Below are 23,385 nucleotides of genomic sequence, written 5' to 3'. Positions count from 1 at the left end.
TGTCAGAGATTTGAGAAAACTGCAGCCAGGTCAAGTTTCTGTAGTGTAGTGGTTATCACGATTGCCTAACACGCAAAAGGTCCCTGATTCGAAACCAGGCAGGAACATGTTTTGTGTAGAGTTCTTTTTGTCATGCATGCTGAAAATCATTTAAAAAAAACACCTACTCACTTCACGAAAATCCCATCATTGCACCATGAAATCACTGTGCTGTTCACATCATTTGTTCAGTGTTAGAAATTGCTGAAATTCATAAAGAAAGGAAATTGAAAGGATCTGTATGGGATTCTTAGAATGTTTAAGCTCCCAAGTCAAATTCTTGTAAAGGAGCTAAAAATGAAAACTTCTTAGCAGGGTTCTTAAAATCAGAGAAAATTTAAGCTCAACTGTAGAGGGGATGTAAACATTTCACAATAACTATGTCACAGATTTTCCCTTGGGGTAGCCTACTCAACTGTGAAGTTTCTTAGCACTTTGCTGACCCAATCCTGTAGTTTTCTCCTTACTTTCTAGTAACACCTGCATTTCTTGCAAAGGTAGCACACGTTGAGTTGTTTTTGTTTTTTTAAACCATGTTTCCAAAGAAAGAGTACTGTCAGAGAGGTGAGAAAACCACAAACAGGTCAAGTTTCTGTAGTGTAGTGGTTATCACGTTTGCCTAACACGCAAAAGGTTCCTGGTTCGAAACCAGGCAGGAACATGTTTTGTGTAGAGTTCTTTTTGTCATGCATGCTGAAAATCATTTAAAAAAAAACACCTACTCACTTCACGAAAATCCCATCATTGCACCATCAAATCACTGTGCTGTTCACATCATTTGTTCAGTGTTAGAAATTGCTGAAATTCATAAAGAAAGGAAATTGAAAGGATCTGTATGGGATTCTTAGAGTGTTTAAGCTCCCAAGTCAAATTCTTGTAAAGGAGCTAAAAATGAAAACTTCTTCGCAGGGTTCTTAAAATCAGAGAAAATTTAAGCTTAACTGTAGAGGGGATGTAAACATTTCACCAGAACTATGTCACATATTTTCCCTGGGGGTAGCCTACTCAACTGTGAAGTTTCTTAGCACTTTGCTGACCCAATCCTGTAGTTTTCTACTTACTTTCTAGTAACACATAGTGTCTGAAAGCGTTTGAAAGTGTCTTCTGCCAGATTTGTTTCTGTAGTGTAGTGGTTATCACGTTCGCCTCACACGCGAAAGGTCCTCGGTTCGAAACCGAGCAGAAACAACTATTGTTTTATGAATTTAAAACTACACCTGCATTTCTTGCAAAGGTAGCACACGTTGAGTTGTTTTTGTTTTTTTAAACCATGTTTCCAAAGAAAGAGTACTGTCAGAGAGGTGAGACAACTGCAGCCAGGTCAAGTTTCTGTAGTGTAGTGGTTATCACGTTTGCCTAACACGCAAAAGGTCCCTGGTTCGAAACCAGGCAGGAAAATGTTTTGTGTAGAGTTCTTTTTGTCATGCATGCTGAAAATCATTTAAAAAAAACACCTACTCACTTCACGAAAATCCCATCATTGCACCATGAAATCACTGTGCTGTTCACATCATTTGTTCAGTGTTAGAAATTGCTGAAATTCATAAAGAAAGGAAATTGAAAGGATCTGTATGGGATTCTTAGAGTGTTTAAGCTCCCAAGTCAAATTCTTGTAAAGGAGCTAAAAATGAAAACTTCTTAGCAGGGTTCTTAAAATCAGAGAAAATTTAAGCTCAACTGTAGAGGGGATGTAAACATTTCACCATAACTATGTCACAGATTTTCCCTGGGGGTAGCCTACTCAACTGTGAAGTTTCTTAGCACTTTGCTGACCCAATCCTGTAGTTACCTCCTTACTTTCTAGTAACACATATCGTCTGAAAGCGTTTGAAAGTGTCCTCTGCCAGATTTGTTTCTGTAGTGTAGTGGTTATCACGTTCGCCTCACACGCGAAAGGTCCTTGGTTCGAAACCGAGCAGAAACAACTATTGTTTTATGAATTTAAAACTACACCTGCATTTCTTGCAAAGGTAGCACACGTTGAGTTGTTTTTGTTTTTTTAAACCATGTTTCCAAAGAAAGTGTACTGTCAGAGAGGTGAGAAAACTGCAGCTAGGTCAAGTTTCTGTAGTGTAGTGGTTATCACGTTTGCCTAACACGCAAAAGGTCCCTGGTTCGAAACCAGGCAGGAGCATGTTTTGTGTAGAGTTCTTTTTGTCATGCATGCTGAAAATCATTTAAAAAAAACACCTACTCACTTCACGAAAATCCCATCATTGCACCATGAAATCACTGTGCTGTTCACATCAGTTGTTCAGTGTTAGAAATTGCTGAAATTCATAAAGAAAGGAAATTGAAAGGATCTGTATGGGATTCTTAGAGTGTTTAAGCTCCCAAGTCAAATTCTTGTAAAGGAGCTAAAAATGAAAACTTCTTGGCAGGGTTCTTAAAATCAGAGAAAATGTAAGCTTAACTGTAGAGGGGATGTAAACATTTCACCATAACTATGTCACAGATTTTCCCTGGGGGTAGCCTACTCAACTGTGAAGTTTCTTAGCACTTTGCTGACCCAATCCTGTAGTTTTCTCCTTACTTTCTAGTAACACATAGTGTCTGAAAGCGTTTGAAAGTAGCTTCTGCCAGATTTGTTTCTGTAGTGTAGTGGTTATCACGTTCGCCTTACACGCGAAATGTCCTCGGTTCGAAACCGAGCAGAAACAACTATTGTTTTATGAATTTAAAACTACACCTGCATTTCTTGCAAAGGTAGCACACGTTGAGTTGTTTTTGTTTTTTGAAACCATGTTTCCAAAGAAAGAGTACTGTCAGAGAGGTGAGAAAACTGCAGCTAGGTCAAGTTTCTGTAGTGTAGTGGTTATCACGTTTGCCTAACACGCAAAAGGTCCCTGGTTCGAAACCAGGCAGGAACATGTTTTGTGTAGAGTTCTTTTTGTCATGCATGCTGAAAATCATTTAAAAAAAACACCTACTCACTTCACGAAAATCCCATCATTGCACCATGAAATCACTGTGCTGTTCACATCATTTGTTCAGTGTTAGAAATTGCTGAAATTCATAAAGAAAGGAAATTGAAATGATCTGTATGGGATTCTTAGAGTGTTTAAGCTCCCAAGTCAAATTCTTGTAAAGGAGCTAAAAATGAAAACTTCTTAGCAGGGTTCTTAAAATCAGAGAAAATGTAAGCTTAACTGTAGAGGGGATGTAAACATTTCACCATAACTATGTCACAGATTTTCCCTGGGGGTAGCCTACTTAACTGTGAAGTTTCTTAGCACTTTGCTGACCCAATCCTGTAGTTTTCTCCTTACTTTCTAGTAACACATATTGTCTGAATGCGTTTGAAAGTGTCCCCTGCCAGATTTGTTTCTGTAGTGTAGTGGTTATCACGTTCGCCTTACACGCGAAAGGTCCTCGGTTCGAAACCGAGCAGAAACAACTATAATTTTATGAATTTAAAACTACACCTGCATTTCTTGCAAAGGTAGCACACGTTGAGTTGTTTTTGTTTTTTGAAACCATGTTTCCAAAGAAAGAGTACTGTCAGAGAGGTGAGAAAACCACTGCCAGGTCAAGTTTCTGTAGTGTAGTGGTTGTCACGTTTGCCTAACACGCAAAAGGTCCCTGGTTCGAAACCAGGCAGGAACATGTTTTGTGTAGAGTTCTTTTTGTCATGCATGCTGAAAATCATTTAAAAAAAACACCTACTCACTTCACGAAAATCCCATCATTGCACCATGAAATCACTGTGCTGTTCACATCATTTGTTCAGTGTTAGAAATTGCTGAAATTCATAAAGAAAGGAAATTGAAAGGATCTGTATGGGATTCTTAGAGTGTTTAAGCTCCCAAGTCAAATTCTTGTAAAGGAGCTAAAAATGGAAACTTCTTAGCAGGGTTCTTAAAATCAGAGAAAATGTAAGCTTAACTGTAGAGGGGATGTAAACATTTCACCATAACTATGTCACAGATTTTCCCTGGGGTAGCCTACTTAACTGTGAAGTTTCTTAGCACTTTGCTGACCCAATCCTGTAGTTTTCTCCTTACTTTCTAGTAACACATATTGTCTGAAAGCGTTTGAAAGTGTCCCTTTCCAGATTTGTTTCTGTAGTGTAGTGGTTATCACGTTCGCCTCACACGCGAAAGGTCCTCGGTTCGAAACCGAGCAGAAACAACTATTGTTTTATGAATTTAAAACTACACCTGCATTTCTTGCAAAGGTAGCACATGTTGAGTTGTTTTTGTTTTTTTAAACCATGTTTCCAAAGAAAGAGTACTGTCAGAGAGGTGAGAAAACCACAAACAGGTCAAGTTTCTGTAGTGTAGTGGTTATCACGTTTGCCTAACACGCAAAAGGTTCCTGGTTCGAAACCAGGCAGGAACATGTTTTGTGTAGAGTTCTTTTTGTCATGCATGCTGAAAATCATTTAAAAAAAAACACCTACTCACTTCACGAAAATCCCATCATTGCACCATGAAATCACTGTGCTGTTCACATCATTTGTTCAGTGTTAGAAATTGCTGAAATTCATAAAGAAAGGCAATTGAAAGGATCTGTATGGGATTCTTAGAGTGTTTAAGCTCCCAAGTCAAATTCTTGTAAAGGAGCTAAAAATGAAAACTTCTTCGCAGGGTTCTTAAAATCAGAGAAAATTTAAGCTTAACTGTAGAGGGGATGTAAACATTTCACCAGAACTATGTCACATATTTTCCCTGGGGGTAGCCTACTTAACTGTGAAGTTTCTTAGCACTTTGCTGACCCAATCCTGTAGTTTTCTCCTTACTTTCTAGTAACACATATTGTCTGAAAGCGTTTGAAAGAGTCCCCTGCCAGATTTGTTTCTGTAGTGTAGTGGTTATCACGTTCGCCTTACACGCGAAAGGTCCTCGGTTCGAAACTGAGTCGAAACAACTATTGTTTTATGAATTTAAAACTACACCTGCATTTCTTGCAAAGGTAGCACACGTTGAGTTGTTTTTGTTTTTTGAAACCATGTTTCCAAATAAACAGTACTGTCAGAGAGTTGAGAAAACCACAGCCAGGTCAAGTTTCTGTAGTGTAGTGGTTATCACGTTTGCCTAACACGCAAAAGGTCCCTGGTTTGAAACCAGGCAGGAACATGTTTTGTGTAGAGTTCTTTTTGACATGCATGCTGAAAATCATTTAACCCCTTAATGACAAAGCCCGTACATGTACGGGCTCAAAATGCATTGTTTCCAATGGGTTTAGGGACCGCCCATTGTCCTTAAGGGGTTAAAAAAAACACCTACTCATTTCACGAAAATCCCATCATTGCACCATGAAATCACTGTGCTGTTCACATCATTTGTTCAGTGTTAGAAATTGCTGAAATTCATAAAGAAAGGAAATTGAAAGGATCTGTATGGGATTCTTAGAGTGTTTAAGCTCCCAAGTCAAATTCTTGTAAAGGAGCTAAAAATGAAAACTTCTTAGCAGGGTTCTTAAAATCAGAGAAAATGTAAGCTTAACTGTAGAGGGGATGTAAACATTTCACCATAACTATGTCACAGATTTTCCCTGGGGGTAGCCTACTCAACTGTGAAGTTTCTTAGCACTTTGCTGACCCAATCCTGTAGTTTTCTCCTTACTTTCTAGTAACACATATTGTCTCAAAGCGTTTGAAAGTGTCTTCTGCCAGATTTGTTTCTGTAGTGTAGTGGTTATCACGTTCGCCTCACACGCGAAAGATCCTCGGTTCGAAACCGAGCAGAAACAACTATTGTTTTATGAATTTAAAACTACACCTGCATTTCTTGCAAAGGTAGCACACGTTGAGTTGTTTTTGTTTTTTTAAACCATGTTTCCAAAGAAAGAGTACTATCAGAGCGGTGAGAAGTTTCTGTAGTGTAGTGGTTATCACGTTTGCCTAACACGCAAAAGGTCCCTGGTTCGAAACCGGGCAGGAACATGCTTTGTGTAGAGTTCTTTTTGTCATGCATGCTGAAAATCATTTAAAAAAACACCTACTCATTTCACGAAAATCCCATCATTGCACCATGAAATCACTGTGCTGTTCACATCATTTGTTCAGTGTTAGAAATTGCTGAAATTCATAAAGAAAGGAAATTGAAATGATCTGTATGGGATTCTTAGAGTGTTTAAGCTCCCAAGTCAAATTCTTGTAAAGGAGCTAAAAATGAAAACTTCTTAGCAGGGTTCTTAAAATCAGAGAAAATGTAAGCTTAACTGTAGAGGGGATGTAAACATTTCACCATAACTATGTCACAGATTTTCCCTGGGGGTAGCCTACTCAACTGTGAAGTTTCTTAGCACTTTGCTGACCCAATCCTGTAGTTTTCTCCTTACTTTCTAGTAACACATAGTGTCTGAAAGCGTTTGAAAGTGTTTTCTGCCAGATTTGTTTCTGTAGTGTAGTGGTTATCACGTTCGCCTCACACGCGAAAGGTCCTCGGTTCGAAACCGAGCAGAAACAACTGTTGTTTTATGAATCTAAAACTACACCTGCATTTCTTGCAAAGGTAGCACACGTTGAGTTGTTTTTGTTTTTGTTTTTTAAATTTAAAATTTTTGTTTATTTATTTCTTTTTCTGTTGAAAAGGCACAAGAGTCAAAATATACATAAACAGACTTCCAGGACGTGCAATGGCTAATACATAGTAGCACCTCTCAGCACGAGGAAATAAACACGAGAAAGAGGATCAAACAATATCCACGGTGATACATAAGCACCGAGAGGAGGATAGCGATCATGTAACGTACATAACAATAAGAGTTGTTAAATAGCACGTAGCATCACAATAACATAAAATCGATAATGGTAGTTATGGACAAGAATCGATTCGCTAACAGCCTGAAAGTCACAGAAAAAGTGCCAGTAAGAAACAAACCAGGACAACGGAATGCCTGGAAATACTTAATACCAAAAATAGAAACCAACATTGAACTCTCGACTCTGGGAGCGAAGCACCTTAGACATAATGACCGGAATGTAACGTAAATCCATACGTGTGATAGGTAATAACGATCATTATTATGTGCAAAAAAAGAAAAAATAAAAATAAACAAAAAACAAAAAAAACTGATAAAAAACGATAAGAGCACCTGGACGCGGCCCGTCAATACCTGGGGTTAATCGCCCTCCCAGAACATGGCATCACGCATAACTAGCCAAGGAGCCCAAACCTTCTCGTATTGAATCATTTGATGGTCATTCCTGAAAGAAAGTTTTTCCAATACATGGAGACGATCTAAATGTTGCCGCATGGACGATAAACGGGGTATCTCTGTTGACTTCCAGTGACGGGCTATGAGTAATTTAACAGCCAAACAAAAATGTATAACCAATTTCCTAATGGGGGGGAGATGGTCGGGGAACATGTGTAGAAGCGCGAGCTGTGGCAAAAAAGGAAGGCTAACCTCTAGGGAGGACTCAAGAAAATGAAACACCTTCTCCCATACAGCTAATATAGGTGGACACGACCACCAGACATGCAACATCGTACCCTCAGCGTGGCACCCCTTCCAACATAGGGAGGAACAGGAGGGAAACATGTGTGATAGACGTTTAGGTGTCAAATACCATCTACACGTTAACTTTTTTTTGTAATTCAACATGGTTGGTACAGTGCGTCACACCCCTCATCGCCTCTTCAGACTCGAGCCACAACTCAATCGGGAATGTAGTTTCCAACTCTCTTTCCCACGCCAACATATGAGGGAGTTTATTCTCCCAGAGATCAGAGAGGAGAGAGGCATAACAAACTGAGATTGCACCTTTACGGGGAGCAGAGGCTAAACACAAAAGAACGATTGGATGCGAGGAAGAAATATTAGCCGGCAAAGAAGGTCTGACAGACTGAAGTAAGTGTCTAATTTGCAAATATTTGTAAAAGTCCCGTGACGGAAACAAAAATGTGGCGTACAAATCCGAGAACGGGAGTAAAGAACCTCCATGGAATAGGTCACCTAAACGGAGGGAGGAGGCAGACTCCCAAGCCTGAATTTGTAAGTGTGGGATTAACAATTCTAGGGAACTTAGCGGCGTAGCCCTAGTGAGGTGTCGTAGTGGAGGAAGCCGCTTAGCGACCCTAGACCATGTCCAAAATGTACAAAGCGTAGTGGGTGGGAGAGGAGGGAGAGGAGGAATACAGCGAGGCGGAAGCCATAGGAGCTGCGATACTGTATAAGGGTGCAAATAGGAATTTTCCAACAATACCCAACGGGGGATGTAATTGCGGTAATGAAAAGCTGCCGCTTGTGAGAGGATTGCGGCCTTGTAGTATGCCACAATGTCCGGTGCACCCATACCTCCCTTGAACCTAGGAGAAAAGAAGGCCTGTTTGGAAATTCTTGAACGACCACTCAGATTAATAAAATCAGTAAGCGAGGTTTGTATGCGCAAGAGGAACCTAGGTGGGATAGCAACCGGGACTGCTCTAAAAACGTACAACAATTTTGGAAGGACCATCATTTTGACTGAAGCAATACGTCCGAGCCAGGAAAAGTCGAATGATCGCCACCCTTGCAGTGTGTTGAGTATATGCTTCCATAGAGGAATGATATTAAAATCATTCAACTTGGATAGGGACTTAGGAAGCTTAATTCCCAAATAAGAGAGGTAATCACGACGCCACTCAAAATTATATGTGGCCCGAAGCGAGGCAGATAAGTGAGCTGGGAGATGTATGTGCATAGCCTGTGTCTTGTGTATGTTAAGTTTATGGTAAGACACCGCAGAGTATTTTGTGAATTGGGCCAATAAAGCAGGTAAGGAAACTGAGGGATTCGTGATAGCTGCTAATATGTCGTCAGCAAAGAGACCAAGAATAGATTCGTGTCCACCAGCATGCTGAAAGCCACAAATCAACGGGTCAGAACGGATAGACTGGGCCAGTGGTTCTAGAGCCAATGTGTACAGCAGAGGGGATAACGGGCAACCCTGACGCGTCCCATTGGAAATCGAAAACGGAGGCGAGAGAAAACCTGAAAAAAGAACAGATGCAGAAGGAGAAGAGTAGAGGGCCATAATGGAGCGAATTAAGGAAGGCGAAAAAGCAAATTTCTGGAGGACAGATGAAAGAAAACTCCAGTGCAGCCTGTCAAAGGCCTTTTCCGCGTCAAACGAAATGAAGAGACATGGGGTTTTATGTCGCGAGGCCTCCCAGGAAAGGTCAATAAACTTGCGTGTATTATCATTCGCTTGCCTATGTCTAACAAAACCCACCTGATCCGAATTGAGAAGGAGAGGGAGAATCGCGGAGAGCCGATTTGCTAAAAGTTTGGCATATATCTTAATATCGTTGTTCAGCAACGAAATAGGACGGAAATTTTCACATCTATCTGGCGTTTTGCCTGGCTTAGGAAGGGTAACTATATGCGCACGAAGGTTTTCAGTCGGGATACACCCCTTGGACATGAAAGATTGGAAAAGAGAAAGGAGGTGAGGACCAAGAATTGGGAAGAAAGTTTTGTAGTATAGACCTGTCAGTCCATCCGGGCCGGGGGCAGAATTATTTTTAAGTTGACGTGTGATGAGTTGTATTTCATTTAAATCTACGGGAGCGTCGAGACTAAGCCTCATATCATCCGTGAGAGAGGGTAAAGAAACAGAAGCAAGATAAGCATTAATAGAGGCGGCCGCAGGCTGAGGAGTAGAAGCATCAGCAGAAAGATTATAGAGAGAGGAGTAGTAAGTAGCAAACTCGCCAGCAATATGAGACGGGTCTTGCAAAACCACTCCCTGTGAGGAACGAAGAGAGGAGGGACGCGCCAGGGCTGAAAAATGTCGAAGCTTGTGAGCTAACATCGTATCTGCCTTATTCCCTTTGGAATAAAAACGTTGCCGGATTTTCAACAACATTAATGCTGTGTGGCGAGATTGAATTTCAGCTAATTTGAGTCTAACGCTTCGGATCTCAGCAGCAGTCTGGGAAGACGGAGAACATTTATTCAAGGCCTCTAGGTCATATAGTTGGAGAAGTAAAGAGTCTTTATTATCCTCCTTCTCCCTTTGCTTTTTGAGATGTGAAGCCATACTAATAAATCGCCCCCGAATCACAGCCTTATGGGCATTCCACAAGGTTTCAACCGAGTTTACAGAACCTTTGTTCTCCTGAAAAAACAGATCTAAGTGCGAGTGAATTTGGGATGTGAAGGAATCGTCAGAGAGAAGAGAATCATTAAGGCGCCAGGAGCCTTTGCCCTGGAAAGGATGTGCGACACGTAACTTTAAGTGCAAGGGAGCATGATCCGACCAGGTAATGACGCCAATAGAGCAGTCCCGGATTGCCTGCAGTGTAACTTTGTCAACTAAAATGCAGTCTATTCTGGTGTAAGAATTGTGTGGTGCAGAAAAAAAAGAATAGTCCCGTTCAGAAGGGTGACGAAGGCGCCAAACATCATATAGCTGAAACAAATGTAAAGTGGTGGATAAGGTATTAGCAAGAGATCTCATTTGTCTGCCGTATGTACCCGTTAGGGCAGAGGAGGTATCTAAGAGGGGGTTAAAAAATGCATTGAGATCACCGCACAGAATAAGTTGACCTTTTTTAAGGGAATCTACTTTGGACAACAGTTTCCTAAAAAAATGTGTTTGCGAGGTGTTAGGTGCGTAAAACGAAACCAAGGTATAATCAATAGAATTAATGACACAATTAAGGATCAAATATCTACCCTGGGGGTCAGCCGTTTTTTTAGTTAACTGAAAGGAAAGTTGTTTCGAAATAAAAATAGAGACTCCCGCTTTACACGTTTTTGCCATGGAATGAAAATGCCACGGGAAATCTTTTAAAAAGAAATTTGGAGGAGAAGGTTGTTTAAAATGAGTTTCCTGCACACAGAGGATATGAGCGTGGTGCTTTTTGGCCTCAGAATGAAGCAGTCTCCGTTTATGGGGAGTATTCAGGCCATTAACATTTAATGATAAAAGGTTAAGGGACGCCATAATGGCAAAAATTAAAAGGTATGGGACCAAATGCGGTAGTGGAAGAGAAATTCAACAGAGACCCCCAAGGAAGAAAATCTCCAAGCATAGAGTGGGACGAGCCGCGTCCAGAACCAAGGAAAAAATAATATGGTGATATGTAAGGAGCATTCAAAAGGAAATAAAACATAAGTGACACATCAATAATCGTATGGAAACAAATATCCAAGATGTAGCATTGTATTGTAAACGCTCCCAGAGTAAAAAGAAAAATAAAAGAAAACACAAAACTGGTATGTAACTCAGAACTAAATCGGCCCATACCGCTTTGGGCCGTCAGGGGGGGTGATAACCCGTACCGTGTAGAGAGACCACACAGGGATGTGAAGGTCGTTCCCAAATAGGACAGGGAGACCTCCAACATATGTAAGAAGGAGAGAGAAAAAAAAAAAGACCCCAATGAGCAACTAAACAAAAAATGTCATGACTTATGTGAAAGTACGTGTGGGTGTGTGCAGGCAAGGGAGACATGATGGAACAAAAGAGTATATAGAGAATGTGTCATCACTACCATGTACAAGTAGAGAGAATATCGTATGATGCATTAGGGTAGTATAAGGGTTGTTATGAAGTGCAGAAGACGTACGTGTATCATCAGGTCAAACAGTGACAAAGCACCAGACCAAACACTGACCGACTGAAATGTGTATGGAATTGGGATAGCGCAAGGTGTAGGAGGAAAGAATGAGAATGTCGTGTAGAGTAGTATGGAAGCCCGGTAGGGCACTATAAGGTCCAAGGAAAACGCATGGAATATCGTGTCTTGTGTGGTGTAAAAATTATACATTTGAAAAAATTAATAGAATTAATTAAAATACAGAATTACATAAAAAAAAAAAATAATAAAATAAAAAAATAAATAAATAAATAAATAAAAAAAATTAAAAAAATTATAACCCCTCACCCCTGCAGCCCTGGAAACGTCCCCAAAAATCATGGAAAGACCCAATTGAGGTACACGTGAAGACAGAAATCCAAACAGAGGAAACGAAAGTCTAACCGGTCAGAAGATATGAATGGACCAGCAGTCGAGACCAGGAACAGTCAGCAGATGTCAACGGATGATGGAGAGCGTCCAGGATACAAGGGTACAGCATCAGCAGGAGCGACGTAGTGCCGGAAGAGCGTTCCAGATGGGGTTAGGCGTCCGCAACAAAATCCCGACAACCGCATAACGGAGACAAAAGAAGCTGAAAATAAAGAAAACCAAAAAAAAACTATGTAGAAAAAAAAAAAAAAAAAAAGTGTATCACGGTGAACACAGCGTCCCGGGCGACTTTAGACCATAGCCTGGATATAGGCGGGAGATGCATCCAAGCAGTTCATGTGTGTGTAGGAGATCTTTTGGAGTGCGCCACATCCCATTCTCGGGCGAGCCTTTTGGGGGGAGACCTGGTGGGTGGAAGCGGGTCCCGCGTGGAAGGGAATGTTGCAGGTACGTCAAGCAAACCCCAGTCAGAGAGCAATTGAGAGCCTGCGGCTGGTGTTTTAACCAGGTGCGTGGTGCCATCTCTGTTGATGAGGAGACGAGTGTGATACCCCCAACGGTAGGGAATTTTGTGAGCCCTGAGCGCAGCAGTAACAGCCAGAAAAGCTTTACGGTGTTGCAGAGTGTACTGGGAGAGGTCTTGAAAAAACTGAAGCTCCCGATATTGCTCCGGAAGGGCAGTCTTATGTCTTGCCTTCTGCATAAACTTGTCTTTGAGATCGTAGAAATGAATCCTAAGGATGACATCTCGTGGGGGTGATCCTTGCAGCGTTTTAGGCCGAGGCAATCTATGTATACGGTCGATTATGACCTCCTCAGACGCGGGAAGCTCCAACACCGAGCGGAACAACGTGGTGGCATAGGTAAGTAAATCTTCCGAAGCAACATCCTCGGGTATACCGCGGATACGCAAATTATTCCGACGAGAACGATCCTCCAAGTCGCTAAGCTTTAGCCGCAGATAGTCCACTTCATCCTGTAGAGAATTACACGTGTCGACCACAGAGTTGTGTGCCGACGTGAACTCCTCCATCTTGTCTTCAAGATGCGCAGTGCGGCCTCCAAGCTCTCGAATGTCTTTCTGAACTTCAGAGAGAGCGTCTATCATATCATGCTTGACTTTTAGGAGCACCTCATCGAGTAGTACTTGCATAGAGGAGATGGTTAGAGCTTGATGGTCTGAAGCTTCCGCTAAGGGCGAAGGAGATCGCTGAGCAGGAATAGCATCAAGGCCTTGTGAGACGTCTGAGTCCTCCTCTCCATCTTGGATGACCGGCAAAGCGCGGGAAGATGTCTTCCTCCTCGATTTGGACTCGAAAAAGGTAGGTATATTGTGAGCAGACGATTTAGCCTTGCCCGCAGACATCTTGAAGGCGATTATTGTCGAAAAATCATAAGTCAGAACTTAAGTCATTTACTATGTTGCAACGCGTCACGTATGAAGAGCTTCAGCAACCGGCGCCAGCCAGCGTTTGCCTTGTTAGCGCAGTAGGTAGCGCGTCAGTCTCATAATCTGAAGGTCGTGAGTTCGACCCTCATACAGGGCATGCTTGTTTTACAGCTTGAGACTGTTGATAGCTGATGCCAAACGTTCATTTACTATGGAGTTTTTTCCACGGTCCTCTGTTGCGCCAAGCCTGCCGACGCGGCCGGTTAGCTCAGTTGGCTAGAGCGTGGTGCTAATAACGCCAAGGTCGCGGGTTCGATCCCCGTACGGGCCATGCTGTTTTGCCTATGTTTCTGCAAATGAAATGACTCCCTTATTTGCATGATGCATTGTATAGATACCACTATATCCGTTATTCAGGAAATGTCTGGACATCTGTGCGTTACCGTACATCCGCTGATTGCTGGCTGGTGTTTAGAGGCGGCGGTGTCTCGATTTTTCTGCACGTATGTTATTTGTTTCCGTGAACACAGGAGGCATTAACGGTGGATTCTCTTTAAACATTCAATATCCTTCAAACTCTGGTGTGTGCACCATTGGTCTAAGGTCTAGAAAGAAAAGGGGGTGACGTTATAAATGATCTTGTTTCTTTACACATAGATACAGGAGACATTTTTTGGCAGCTAAGAACCGTTCGGCATATCTAAAACGTTTGCAGGGAAGCCGTCCCGCTTATCTACTATCTTTTGAGTCAAGTAAAGCTTTCCAGTGTTGATTGTACGGCGCTGAACTCGTGGTTTTAGCATAATAAAGCAAGCAGCGCCCGAACAGGGACTTGAACCCTGGACCCTCAGATTAAAAGTCTGATGCTCTACCGACTGAGCTATCCAGGCTCGCTGTGCATGAGGCTTGGGCCAGACCTGAAGCTGGCTATCAGTCACAGAGTTGGTCCACGTGCACTTACTTTACATCTAGGACACCTTGAGTTTCTGGTTGACAACCAATTTCTCAATGTCGGTCTCATAATCTGAAGGTCGAGAGTCAGGTCCTCACACAGGGCACGCTTCTTTTACAGCTACACGTATAAGCAACTAACTGATTGATCCCCCAACCACCGCTTCCATAACTTTCTGGTCAGGGGGAGAAATCTTCTTTCCGACCACTCGAATCTCTATGGATTTTCAAGTCGACTGTTGCAGATGCATTGGTGGTTCAGTGGTAGAATTCTCGCCTGCCACGCGGGAGGCCCGGGTTCGATTCCCGGCCAATGCAAGCTTCCTTTTAGAGCATTGGTAAAACAGGTCCCTGGACAAGCAGGGTTGCCTTTTACCCACGCTGAAGGAAATGTGTCATTTACTATGTTGCAACGCGTCACGTATGAAGAGCTTCAGCAACCGGCGCCAGCCAGCGTTTGCCTTGTTAGCGCAGTAGGTAGCGCGTCAGTCTCATAATCTGAAGGTCGTGAGTTCGACCCTCATACAGGGCATGCTTGTTTTACAGCTTGAGACTGTTGATAGCTGATGCCAAACGTTCATTTACTATGGAGTTTTTTCCACGGTCCTCTGTTGCGCCAAGCCTGCCGACGCGGCCGGTTAGCTCAGTTGGTTAGAGCGTGGTGCTAATAACGCCAAGGTCGCGGGTTCGATCCCCGTACGGGCCATGCTGTTTTGCCTATGTTTCTGCAAATGAAATGACTCCCTTATTTGCATGATGCATTGTAGAGATACCACTATATCCGTTACTCAGGAAATGTCTGGACGTCTGTGCGTTACTGTACATCCGCGGATTGCTGGCTGGTGTTGAGAGGCGGCGTTGTCTCGATTCTTCTGCACGTATGCTATTTGTTTCCGTGAATACAGGAGGCATTAACGGTGGATTCTCTTTAAACATCCAATATCCCTCAAACTCTGGTGTGTGCACCATTGGTCTAAGGTCTAGAAAGAAAAGGGGGTGACGTTATAAATGATCTTGTTTCTTTACACATAGATACGGGAGACATTTTTTGGCAGCTAAGAACCGTTCGGCATATCTAAAAGGTTTGCAGGGAAGCCGTCCCGCTTATCTACTATCTTTTGAGTCAAGTAAAGCTTTCCAGTGTTGATTGTACGGCGCTGAACTCGTGGTTTTAGCATAATAAAGCGAGCAGCGCCCGAACAGGGACTTGAACCCTGGACCCTCAGATTAAAAGTCTGATGCTCTACCGACTGAGCTATCCAGGCTCGCTGTGCAAGAGCCTTGGGCCAGACCTGAAGCTGGCTATCAGCCACAGAGTTGGTCCACGTGCACTTACATTACATCTAGGACACCTTGAGTTTCTGGTTGACAACCATTTCCACAATGTCGGTCTCATAATCTGAAGGTCGAGAGTCAGGTCCTCACACAGGGCACGCTTCTTTTACAGCTACACGTATAAGCAACTAACTGATTGATCCCCCAACCACCGCTTCCATAACTTTCTGGTCAGGGGGAGAAATCTTCTTTCCGACCACTCGAATCTCTATGGATTTTCAAGTCGACCGTTGCAGATGCATTGGTGGTTCAGTGGTAGAATTCTCGCCTGCCACGCGGGAGGCCCGGGTTCGATTCCCGGCCAATGCAAGCTTCCTTTTAGAGCATTGGTAAAACAGGTCCCTGGACAAGCAGGGTTGCCTTTTACCCACGCTGAAGGAAATGTGTCATTTACTATGTTGCAACGCGTCACGTATGAAGAGCTTCAGCAACCGGCGCCAGCCAGCGTTTGCCTTGTTAGCGCAGTAGGTAGCGCGTCAGTCTCATAATCTGAAGGTCGTGAGTTCGACCCTCATACAGGGCATGCTTGTTTTACAGCTTGAGACTGTTGATAGCTGATGCCAAACGTTCATTTACTATGGAGTTTTTTCCACGGTCCTCTGTTGCGCCAAGCCTGCCGACGCGGCCGGTTAGCTCAGTTGGTTAGAGCGTGGTGCTAATAACGCCAAGGTCGCGGGTTCGATCCCCGTACGGGCCATGCTGTTTTGCCTATGTTTCTGCAAATGAAATGACTCCCTTATTTGCATGATGCATTGTATAGATACCACTATATCCGTTATTCAGGAAATGTCTGGACATCTGTGCGTTACCGTACATCCGCTGATTGCTGGCTGGTGTTTAGAGGCGGCGGTGTCTCGATTTTTCTGCACGTATGTTATTTGTTTCCGTGAACACAGGAGGCATTAACGGTGGATTCTCTTTAAACATTCAATATCCTTCAAACTCTGGTGTGTGCACCATTGGTCTAAGGTCTAGAAAGAAAAGGGGGTGACGTTATAAATGATCTTGTTTCTTTACACATAGATACAGGAGACATTTTTTGGCAGCTAAGAACCGTTCGGCATATCTAAAAGGTTTGCAGGGAAGCCGTCCCGCTTATCTACTATCTTTTGAGTCAAGTAAAGCTTTCCAGTGTTGATTGTACGGCGCTGAACTCGTGGTTTTAGCATAATAAAGCGAGCAGCGCCCGAACAGGGACTTGAACCCTGGACCCTCAGATTAAAAGTCTGATGCTCTACCGACTGAGCTATCCAGGCTCGCTGTGCAAGAGCCTTGGGCCAGACCTGAAGCTGGCTATCAGCCACAGAGTTGGTCCACGTGCACTTACATTACATCTAGGACACCTTGAGTTTCTGGTTGACAACCATTTCCACAATGTCGGTCTCATAATCTGAAGGTCGAGAGTCAGGTCCTCACACAGGGCACGCTTCTTTTACAGCTACACGTATAAGCAACTAACTGATTGATCCCCCAACCACCGCTTCCATAACTTTCTGGTCAGGGGGAGAAATCTTCTTTCCGACCACTCGAATCTCTATGGATTTTCAAGTCGACCGTTGCAGATGCATTGGTGGTTCAGTGGTAGAATTCTCGCCTGCCACGCGGGAGGCCCGGGTTCGATTCCCGGCCAATGCAAGCTTCCTTTTAGAGCATTGGTAAAACAGGTCCCTGGACAAGCAGGGTTGCCTTTTACCCACGCTGAAGGAAATGTGTCATTTACTATGTTGCAACGCGTCACGTATGAAGAGCTTCAGCAACCGGCGCCAGCCAGCGTTTGCCTTGTTAGCGCAGTAGGTAGCGCGTCAGTCTCATAATCTGAAGGTCGTGAGTTCGACCCTCATACAGGGCATGCTTGTTTTACAGCTTGAGACTTTTGATAGCTGATGCCAAACGTTCATTTACTATGGAGTTTTTTCCACGGTCCTCTGTTGCGCCGAGCCTGCCGACGCGGCCGGTTAGCTCAGTTGGTTAGAGCGTGGTGCTAATAACGCCAAGGTCGCGGGTTCGATCCCCGTACGGGCCATGCTGCTTTGCCTATGTTTCTGCAAATGAAATGACTCCCTTATTTGCATGATGCATTGTATAGATACCACTATATCCGTTATTCAGGAAATGTCTGGACATCTGTGCGTTACCGTACATCCGCTGATTGCTGGCTGGTGTTTAGAGGCGGCGGTGTCTCGATTTTTCTGCACGTATGTTATTTGTTTCCGTGAACACAGGAGGCATTAACGGTGGATTCTCTTTAAACATTCAATATCCTTCAAACTCTGGTGTGTGCACCATTGGTCTAAGGTCTAGAAAGAAAAGGGGGTGACGTTATAAATGATCTTGTTTCTTTACACATAGATACAGGAGACATTTTTTGGCAGCTAAGAACAGTTCGGCATATCTAAAACGTTTGCAGGGAAGCCGTCCCGCTTATCTACTATCTTTTGAGTCAAGTAAAGCTTTCCAGTGTTGATTGTACGGCGCTGAACTCGTGGTTTTAGCATAATAAAGCAAGCAGCGCCCGAACAGGGACTTGAACCCTGGACCCTCAGATTAAAAGTCTGATGCTCTACCGACTGAGCTATCCAGGCTCGCTGTGCATGAGGCTTGGGCCAGACCTGAAGCTGGCTATCAGTCACAGAGTTGGTCCACGTGCACTTACTTTACATCTAGGACACCTTGAGTTTCTGGTTGACAACCAATTTCTCAATGTCGGTCTCATAATCTGAAGGTCGAGAGTCAGGTCCTCACACAGGGCACGCTTCTTTTACAGCTACACGTATAAGCAACTAACTGATTGATCCCCCAACCACCGCTTCCATAACTTTCTGGTCAGGGGGAGAAATCTTCTTTCCGACCACTCGAATCTCTATGGATTTTCAAGTCGACTGTTGCAGATGCATTGGTGGTTCAGTGGTAGAATTCTCGCCTGCCACGCGGGAGGCCCGGGTTCGATTCCCGGCCAATGCAAGCTTCCTTTTAGAGCATTGGTAAAACAGGTCCCTGGACAAGCAGGGTTGCCTTTTACCCACGCTGAAGGAAATGTGTCATTTACTATGTTGCAACGCGTCACGTATGAAGAGCTTCAGCAACCGGCGCCAGCCAGCGTTTGCCTTGTTAGCGCAGTAGGTAGCGCGTCAGTCTCATAATCTGAAGGTCGTGAGTTCGACCCTCATACAGGGCATGCTTGTTTTACAGCTTGAGACTGTTGATAGCTGATGCCAAACGTTCATTTACTATGGAGTTTTTTCCACGGTCCTCTGTTGCGCCAAGCCTGCCGACGCGGCCGGTTAGCTCAGTTGGTTAGAGCGTGGTGCTAATAACGCCAAGGTCGCGGGTTCGATCCCCGTACGGGCCATGCTGTTTTGCCTATGTTTCTGCAAATGAAATGACTCCCTTATTTGCATGATGCATTGTAGAGATACCACTATATCCGTTACTCAGGAAATGTCTGGACGTCTGTGCGTTACTGTACATCCGCGGATTGCTGGCTGGTGTTGAGAGGCGGCGTTGTCTCGATTCTTCTGCACGTATGCTATTTGTTTCCGTGAATACAGGAGGCATTAACGGTGGATTCTCTTTAAACATCCAATATCCCTCAAACTCTGGTGTGTGCACCATTGGTCTAAGGTCTAGAAAGAAAAGGGGGTGACGTTATAAATGATCTTGTTTCTTTACACATAGATACGGGAGACATTTTTTGGCAGCTAAGAACCGTTCGGCATATCTAAAAGGTTTGCAGGGAAGCCGTCCCGCTTATCTACTATCTTTTGAGTCAAGTAAAGCTTTCCAGTGTTGATTGTACGGCGCTGAACTCGTGGTTTTAGCATAATAAAGCGAGCAGCGCCCGAACAGGGACTTGAACCCTGGACCCTCAGATTAAAAGTCTGATGCTCTACCGACTGAGCTATCCAGGCTCGCTGTGCAAGAGCCTTGGGCCAGACCTGAAGCTGGCTATCAGCCACAGAGTTGGTCCACGTGCACTTACATTACATCTAGGACACCTTGAGTTTCTGGTTGACAACCATTTCCACAATGTCGGTCTCATAATCTGAAGGTCGAGAGTCAGGTCCTCACACAGGGCACGCTTCTTTTACAGCTACACGTATAAGCAACTAACTGATTGATCCCCCAACCACCGCTTCCATAACTTTCTGGTCAGGGGGAGAAATCTTCTTTCCGACCACTCGAATCTCTATGGATTTTCAAGTCGACCGTTGCAGATGCATTGGTGGTTCAGTGGTAGAATTCTCGCCTGCCACGCGGGAGGCCCGGGTTCGATTCCCGGCCAATGCAAGCTTCCTTTTAGAGCATTGGTAAAACAGGTCCCTGGACAAGCAGGGTTGCCTTTTACCCACGCTGAAGGAAATGTGTCATTTACTATGTTGCAACGCGTCACGTATGAAGAGCTTCAGCAACCGGCGCCAGCCAGCGTTTGCCTTGTTAGCGCAGTAGGTAGCGCGTCAGTCTCATAATCTGAAGGTCGTGAGTTCGACCCTCATACAGGGCATGCTTGTTTTACAGCTTGAGACTGTTGATAGCTGATGCCAAACGTTCATTTACTATGGAGTTTTTTCCACGGTCCTCTGTTGCGCCGAGCCTGCCGACGCGGCCGGTTAGCTCAGTTGGTTAGAGCGTGGTGCTAATAACGCCAAGGTCGCGGGTTCGATCCCCGTACGGGCCATGCTGCTTTGCCTATGTTTCTGCAAATGAAATGACTCCCTTATTTGCATGATGCATTGTATAGATACCACTATATCCGTTATTCAGGAAATGTCTGGACATCTGTGCGTTACCGTACATCCGCTGATTGCTGGCTGGTGTTTAGAGGCGGCGGTGTCTCGATTTTTCTGCACGTATGTTATTTGTTTCCGTGAACACAGGAGGCATTAACGGTGGATTCTCTTTAAACATTCAATATCCTTCAAACTCTGGTGTGTGCACCATTGGTCTAAGGTCTAGAAAGAAAAGGGGGTGACGTTATAAATGATCTTGTTTCTTTACACATAGATACAGGAGACATTTTTTGGCAGCTAAGAACAGTTCGGCATATCTAAAACGTTTGCAGGGAAGCCGTCCCGCTTATCTACTATCTTTTGAGTCAAGTAAAGCTTTCCAGTGTTGATTGTACGGCGCTGAACTCGTGGTTTTAGCATAATAAAGCAAGCAGCGCCCGAACAGGGACTTGAACCCTGGACCCTCAGATTAAAAGTCTGATGCTCTACCGACTGAGCTATCCAGGCTCGCTGTGCATGAGGCTTGGGCCAGACCTGAAGCTGGCTATCAGTCACAGAGTTGGTCCACGTGCACTTACTTTACATCTAGGACACCTTGAGTTTCTGGTTGACAACCAATTTCTCAATGTCGGTCTCATAATCTGAAGGTCGAGAGTCAGGTCCTCACACAGGGCACGCTTCTTTTACAGCTACACGTATAAGCAACTAACTGATTGATCCCCCAACCACCGCTTCCATAACTTTCTGGTCAGGGGGAGAAATCTTCTTTCCGACCACTCGAATCTCTATGGATTTTCAAGTCGACTGTTGCAGATGCATTGGTGGTTCAGTGGTAGAATTCTCGCCTGCCACGCGGGAGGCCCGGGTTCGATTCCCGGCCAATGCAAGCTTCCTTTTAGAGCATTGGTAAAACAGGTCCCTGGACAAGCAGGGTTGCCTTTTACCCACGCTGAAGGAAATGTGTCATTTACTATGTTGCAACGCGTCACGTATGAAGAGCTTCAGCAACCGGCGCCAGCCAGCGTTTGCCTTGTTAGCGCAGTAGGTAGCGCGTCAGTCTCATAATCTGAAGGTCGTGAGTTCGACCCTCATACAGGGCATGCTTGTTTTACAGCTTGAGACTGTTGATAGCTGATGCCAAACGTTCATTTACTATGGAGTTTTTTCCACGGTCCTCTGTTGCGCCAAGCCTGCCGACGCGGCCGGTTAGCTCAGTTGGTTAGAGCGTGGTGCTAATAACGCCAAGGTCGCGGGTTCGATCCCCGTACGGGCCATGCTGTTTTGCCTATGTTTCTGCAAATGAAATGACTCCCTTATTTGCATGATGCATTGTAGAGATACCACTATATCCGTTACTCAGGAAATGTCTGGACGTCTGTGCGTTACTGTACATCCGCGGATTGCTGGCTGGTGTTGAGAGGCGGCGTTGACTCGATTCTTCTGCACGTATGCTATTTGTTTCCGTGAATACAGGAGGCATTAACGGTGGATTCTCTTTAAACATCCAATATCCCTCAAACTCTGGTGTGTGCACCATTGGTCTAAGGTCTAGAAAGAAAAGGGGGTGACGTTATAAATGATCTTGTTTCTTTACACATAGATACGGGAGACATTTTTTGGCAGCTAAGAACCGTTCGGCATATCTAAAAGGTTTGCAGGGAAGCCGTCCCGCTTATCTACTATCTTTTGAGTCAAGTAAAGCTTTCCAGTGTTGATTGTACGGCGCTGAACTCGTGGTTTTAGCATAATAAAGCGAGCAGCGCCCGAACAGGGACTTGAACCCTGGACCCTCAGATTAAAAGTCTGATGCTCTACCGACTGAGCTATCCAGGCTCGCTGTGCAAGAGCCTTGGGCCAGACCTGAAGCTGGCTATCAGCCACAGAGTTGGTCCACGTGCACTTACATTACATCTAGGACACCTTGAGTTTCTGGTTGACAACCATTTCCACAATGTCGGTCTCATAATCTGAAGGTCGAGAGTCAGGTCCTCACACAGGGCACGCTTCTTTTACAGCTACACGTATAAGCAACTAACTGATTGATCCCCCAACCACCGCTTCCATAACTTTCTGGTCAGGGGGAGAAATCTTCTTTCCGACCACTCGAATCTCTATGGATTTTCAAGTCGACTGTTGCAGATGCATTGGTGGTTCAGTGGTAGAATTCTCGCCTGCCACGCGGGAGGCCCGGGTTCGATTCCCGGCCAATGCAAGCTTCCTTTTAGAGCATTGGTAAAACAGGTCCCTGGACAAGCAGGGTTGCCTTTTACCCACGCTGAAGGAAATGTGTCATTTACTATGTTGCAACGCGTCACGTATGAAGAGCTTCAGCAACCGGCGCCAGCCAGCGTTTGCCTTGTTAGCGCAGTAGGTAGCGCGTCAGTCTCATAATCTGAAGGTCGTGAGTTCGACCCTCATACAGGGCATGCTTGTTTTACAGCTTGAGACTGTTGATAGCTGATGCCAAACGTTCATTTACTATGGAGTTTTTTCCACGGTCCTCTGTTGCGCCAAGCCTGCCGACGCGGCCGGTTAGCTCAGTTGGTTAGAGCGTGGTGCTAATAACGCCAAGGTCGCGGGTTCGATCCCCGTACGGGCCATGCTGTTTTGCCTATGTTTCTGCAAATGAAATGACTCCCTTATTTGCATGATGCATTGTAGAGATACCACTATATCCGTTACTCAGGAAATGTCTGGACGTCTGTGCGTTACTGTACATCCGCGGATTGCTGGCTGGTGTTGAGAGGCGGCGTTGTCTCGATTCTTCTGCACGTATGCTATTTGTTTCCGTGAATACAGGAGGCATTAACGGTGGATTCTCTTTAAACATCCAATATCCCTCAAACTCTGGTGTGTGCACCATTGGTCTAAGGTCTAGAAAGAAAAGGGGGTGACGTTATAAATGATCTTGTTTCTTTACACATAGATACGGGAGACATTTTTTGGCAGCTAAGAACCGTTCGGCATATCTAAAAGGTTTGCAGGGAAGCCGTCCCGCTTATCTACTATCTTTTGAGTCAAGTAAAGCTTTCCA

The 23,385-nt window shown here is 44.4% G+C and overlaps 23 non-coding genes across 23 annotated transcripts; 16 read left to right on the top strand and 7 right to left on the bottom strand.

Moving 5' to 3' along the window:
- Positions 1–627: 627 nt before the first annotated feature.
- On the top strand, positions 628–700 carry TRNAV-AAC (transfer RNA valine (anticodon AAC)). Its single transcript has one exon. It is a non-coding gene; the product is annotated as a tRNA-Val (tRNA).
- A 454-nt stretch (positions 701–1,154) lies between these two features.
- On the top strand, positions 1,155–1,227 carry TRNAV-CAC (transfer RNA valine (anticodon CAC)). Its single transcript has one exon. It is a non-coding gene; the product is annotated as a tRNA-Val (tRNA).
- Positions 1,228–1,364: 137 nt separating this feature from the next.
- TRNAV-AAC (transfer RNA valine (anticodon AAC)) lies at positions 1,365–1,437 on the top strand. The gene has a single exon. It is a non-coding gene; the product is annotated as a tRNA-Val (tRNA).
- A 453-nt stretch (positions 1,438–1,890) lies between these two features.
- Positions 1,891–1,963, top strand: TRNAV-CAC (transfer RNA valine (anticodon CAC)). The gene has a single exon. It is a non-coding gene; the product is annotated as a tRNA-Val (tRNA).
- Positions 1,964–2,100: 137 nt separating this feature from the next.
- On the top strand, positions 2,101–2,173 carry TRNAV-AAC (transfer RNA valine (anticodon AAC)). The gene has a single exon. It is a non-coding gene; the product is annotated as a tRNA-Val (tRNA).
- A 453-nt stretch (positions 2,174–2,626) lies between these two features.
- On the top strand, positions 2,627–2,699 carry TRNAV-UAC (transfer RNA valine (anticodon UAC)). Its single transcript has one exon. It is a non-coding gene; the product is annotated as a tRNA-Val (tRNA).
- Positions 2,700–2,836: 137 nt separating this feature from the next.
- Positions 2,837–2,909, top strand: TRNAV-AAC (transfer RNA valine (anticodon AAC)). Its single transcript has one exon. It is a non-coding gene; the product is annotated as a tRNA-Val (tRNA).
- A 453-nt stretch (positions 2,910–3,362) lies between these two features.
- On the top strand, positions 3,363–3,435 carry TRNAV-UAC (transfer RNA valine (anticodon UAC)). The gene has a single exon. It is a non-coding gene; the product is annotated as a tRNA-Val (tRNA).
- Positions 3,436–3,572: 137 nt separating this feature from the next.
- On the top strand, positions 3,573–3,645 carry TRNAV-AAC (transfer RNA valine (anticodon AAC)). Its single transcript has one exon. It is a non-coding gene; the product is annotated as a tRNA-Val (tRNA).
- Positions 3,646–4,097: 452 nt separating this feature from the next.
- On the top strand, positions 4,098–4,170 carry TRNAV-CAC (transfer RNA valine (anticodon CAC)). The gene has a single exon. It is a non-coding gene; the product is annotated as a tRNA-Val (tRNA).
- A 137-nt stretch (positions 4,171–4,307) lies between these two features.
- On the top strand, positions 4,308–4,380 carry TRNAV-AAC (transfer RNA valine (anticodon AAC)). Its single transcript has one exon. It is a non-coding gene; the product is annotated as a tRNA-Val (tRNA).
- A 454-nt stretch (positions 4,381–4,834) lies between these two features.
- Positions 4,835–4,907, top strand: TRNAV-UAC (transfer RNA valine (anticodon UAC)). The gene has a single exon. It is a non-coding gene; the product is annotated as a tRNA-Val (tRNA).
- A 137-nt stretch (positions 4,908–5,044) lies between these two features.
- On the top strand, positions 5,045–5,117 carry TRNAV-AAC (transfer RNA valine (anticodon AAC)). Its single transcript has one exon. It is a non-coding gene; the product is annotated as a tRNA-Val (tRNA).
- Positions 5,118–5,660: 543 nt separating this feature from the next.
- On the top strand, positions 5,661–5,733 carry TRNAV-CAC (transfer RNA valine (anticodon CAC)). The gene has a single exon. It is a non-coding gene; the product is annotated as a tRNA-Val (tRNA).
- Positions 5,734–5,853: 120 nt separating this feature from the next.
- On the top strand, positions 5,854–5,926 carry TRNAV-AAC (transfer RNA valine (anticodon AAC)). Its single transcript has one exon. It is a non-coding gene; the product is annotated as a tRNA-Val (tRNA).
- A 452-nt stretch (positions 5,927–6,378) lies between these two features.
- Positions 6,379–6,451, top strand: TRNAV-CAC (transfer RNA valine (anticodon CAC)). Its single transcript has one exon. It is a non-coding gene; the product is annotated as a tRNA-Val (tRNA).
- A 7,704-nt stretch (positions 6,452–14,155) lies between these two features.
- Positions 14,156–14,228, bottom strand: TRNAK-UUU (transfer RNA lysine (anticodon UUU)). Its single transcript has one exon. It is a non-coding gene; the product is annotated as a tRNA-Lys (tRNA).
- A 1,253-nt stretch (positions 14,229–15,481) lies between these two features.
- TRNAK-UUU (transfer RNA lysine (anticodon UUU)) lies at positions 15,482–15,554 on the bottom strand. The gene has a single exon. It is a non-coding gene; the product is annotated as a tRNA-Lys (tRNA).
- A 1,253-nt stretch (positions 15,555–16,807) lies between these two features.
- TRNAK-UUU (transfer RNA lysine (anticodon UUU)) lies at positions 16,808–16,880 on the bottom strand. The gene has a single exon. It is a non-coding gene; the product is annotated as a tRNA-Lys (tRNA).
- A 1,253-nt stretch (positions 16,881–18,133) lies between these two features.
- TRNAK-UUU (transfer RNA lysine (anticodon UUU)) lies at positions 18,134–18,206 on the bottom strand. Its single transcript has one exon. It is a non-coding gene; the product is annotated as a tRNA-Lys (tRNA).
- Positions 18,207–19,459: 1,253 nt separating this feature from the next.
- TRNAK-UUU (transfer RNA lysine (anticodon UUU)) lies at positions 19,460–19,532 on the bottom strand. Its single transcript has one exon. It is a non-coding gene; the product is annotated as a tRNA-Lys (tRNA).
- A 1,253-nt stretch (positions 19,533–20,785) lies between these two features.
- Positions 20,786–20,858, bottom strand: TRNAK-UUU (transfer RNA lysine (anticodon UUU)). Its single transcript has one exon. It is a non-coding gene; the product is annotated as a tRNA-Lys (tRNA).
- Positions 20,859–22,111: 1,253 nt separating this feature from the next.
- TRNAK-UUU (transfer RNA lysine (anticodon UUU)) lies at positions 22,112–22,184 on the bottom strand. Its single transcript has one exon. It is a non-coding gene; the product is annotated as a tRNA-Lys (tRNA).
- Positions 22,185–23,385: the final 1,201 nt, after the last annotated feature.

The sequence above is a fragment of the Spea bombifrons genome, chromosome 4 (genome assembly GCF_027358695.1).
Source record: "Spea bombifrons isolate aSpeBom1 chromosome 4, aSpeBom1.2.pri, whole genome shotgun sequence".
Taxonomy (NCBI): Eukaryota; Metazoa; Chordata; class Amphibia; order Anura; family Pelobatidae; genus Spea; species Spea bombifrons.
The sequence above is the reverse complement of the archived record's forward strand: the minus strand, read 5'-3'. Positions and strand labels throughout refer to the sequence as shown.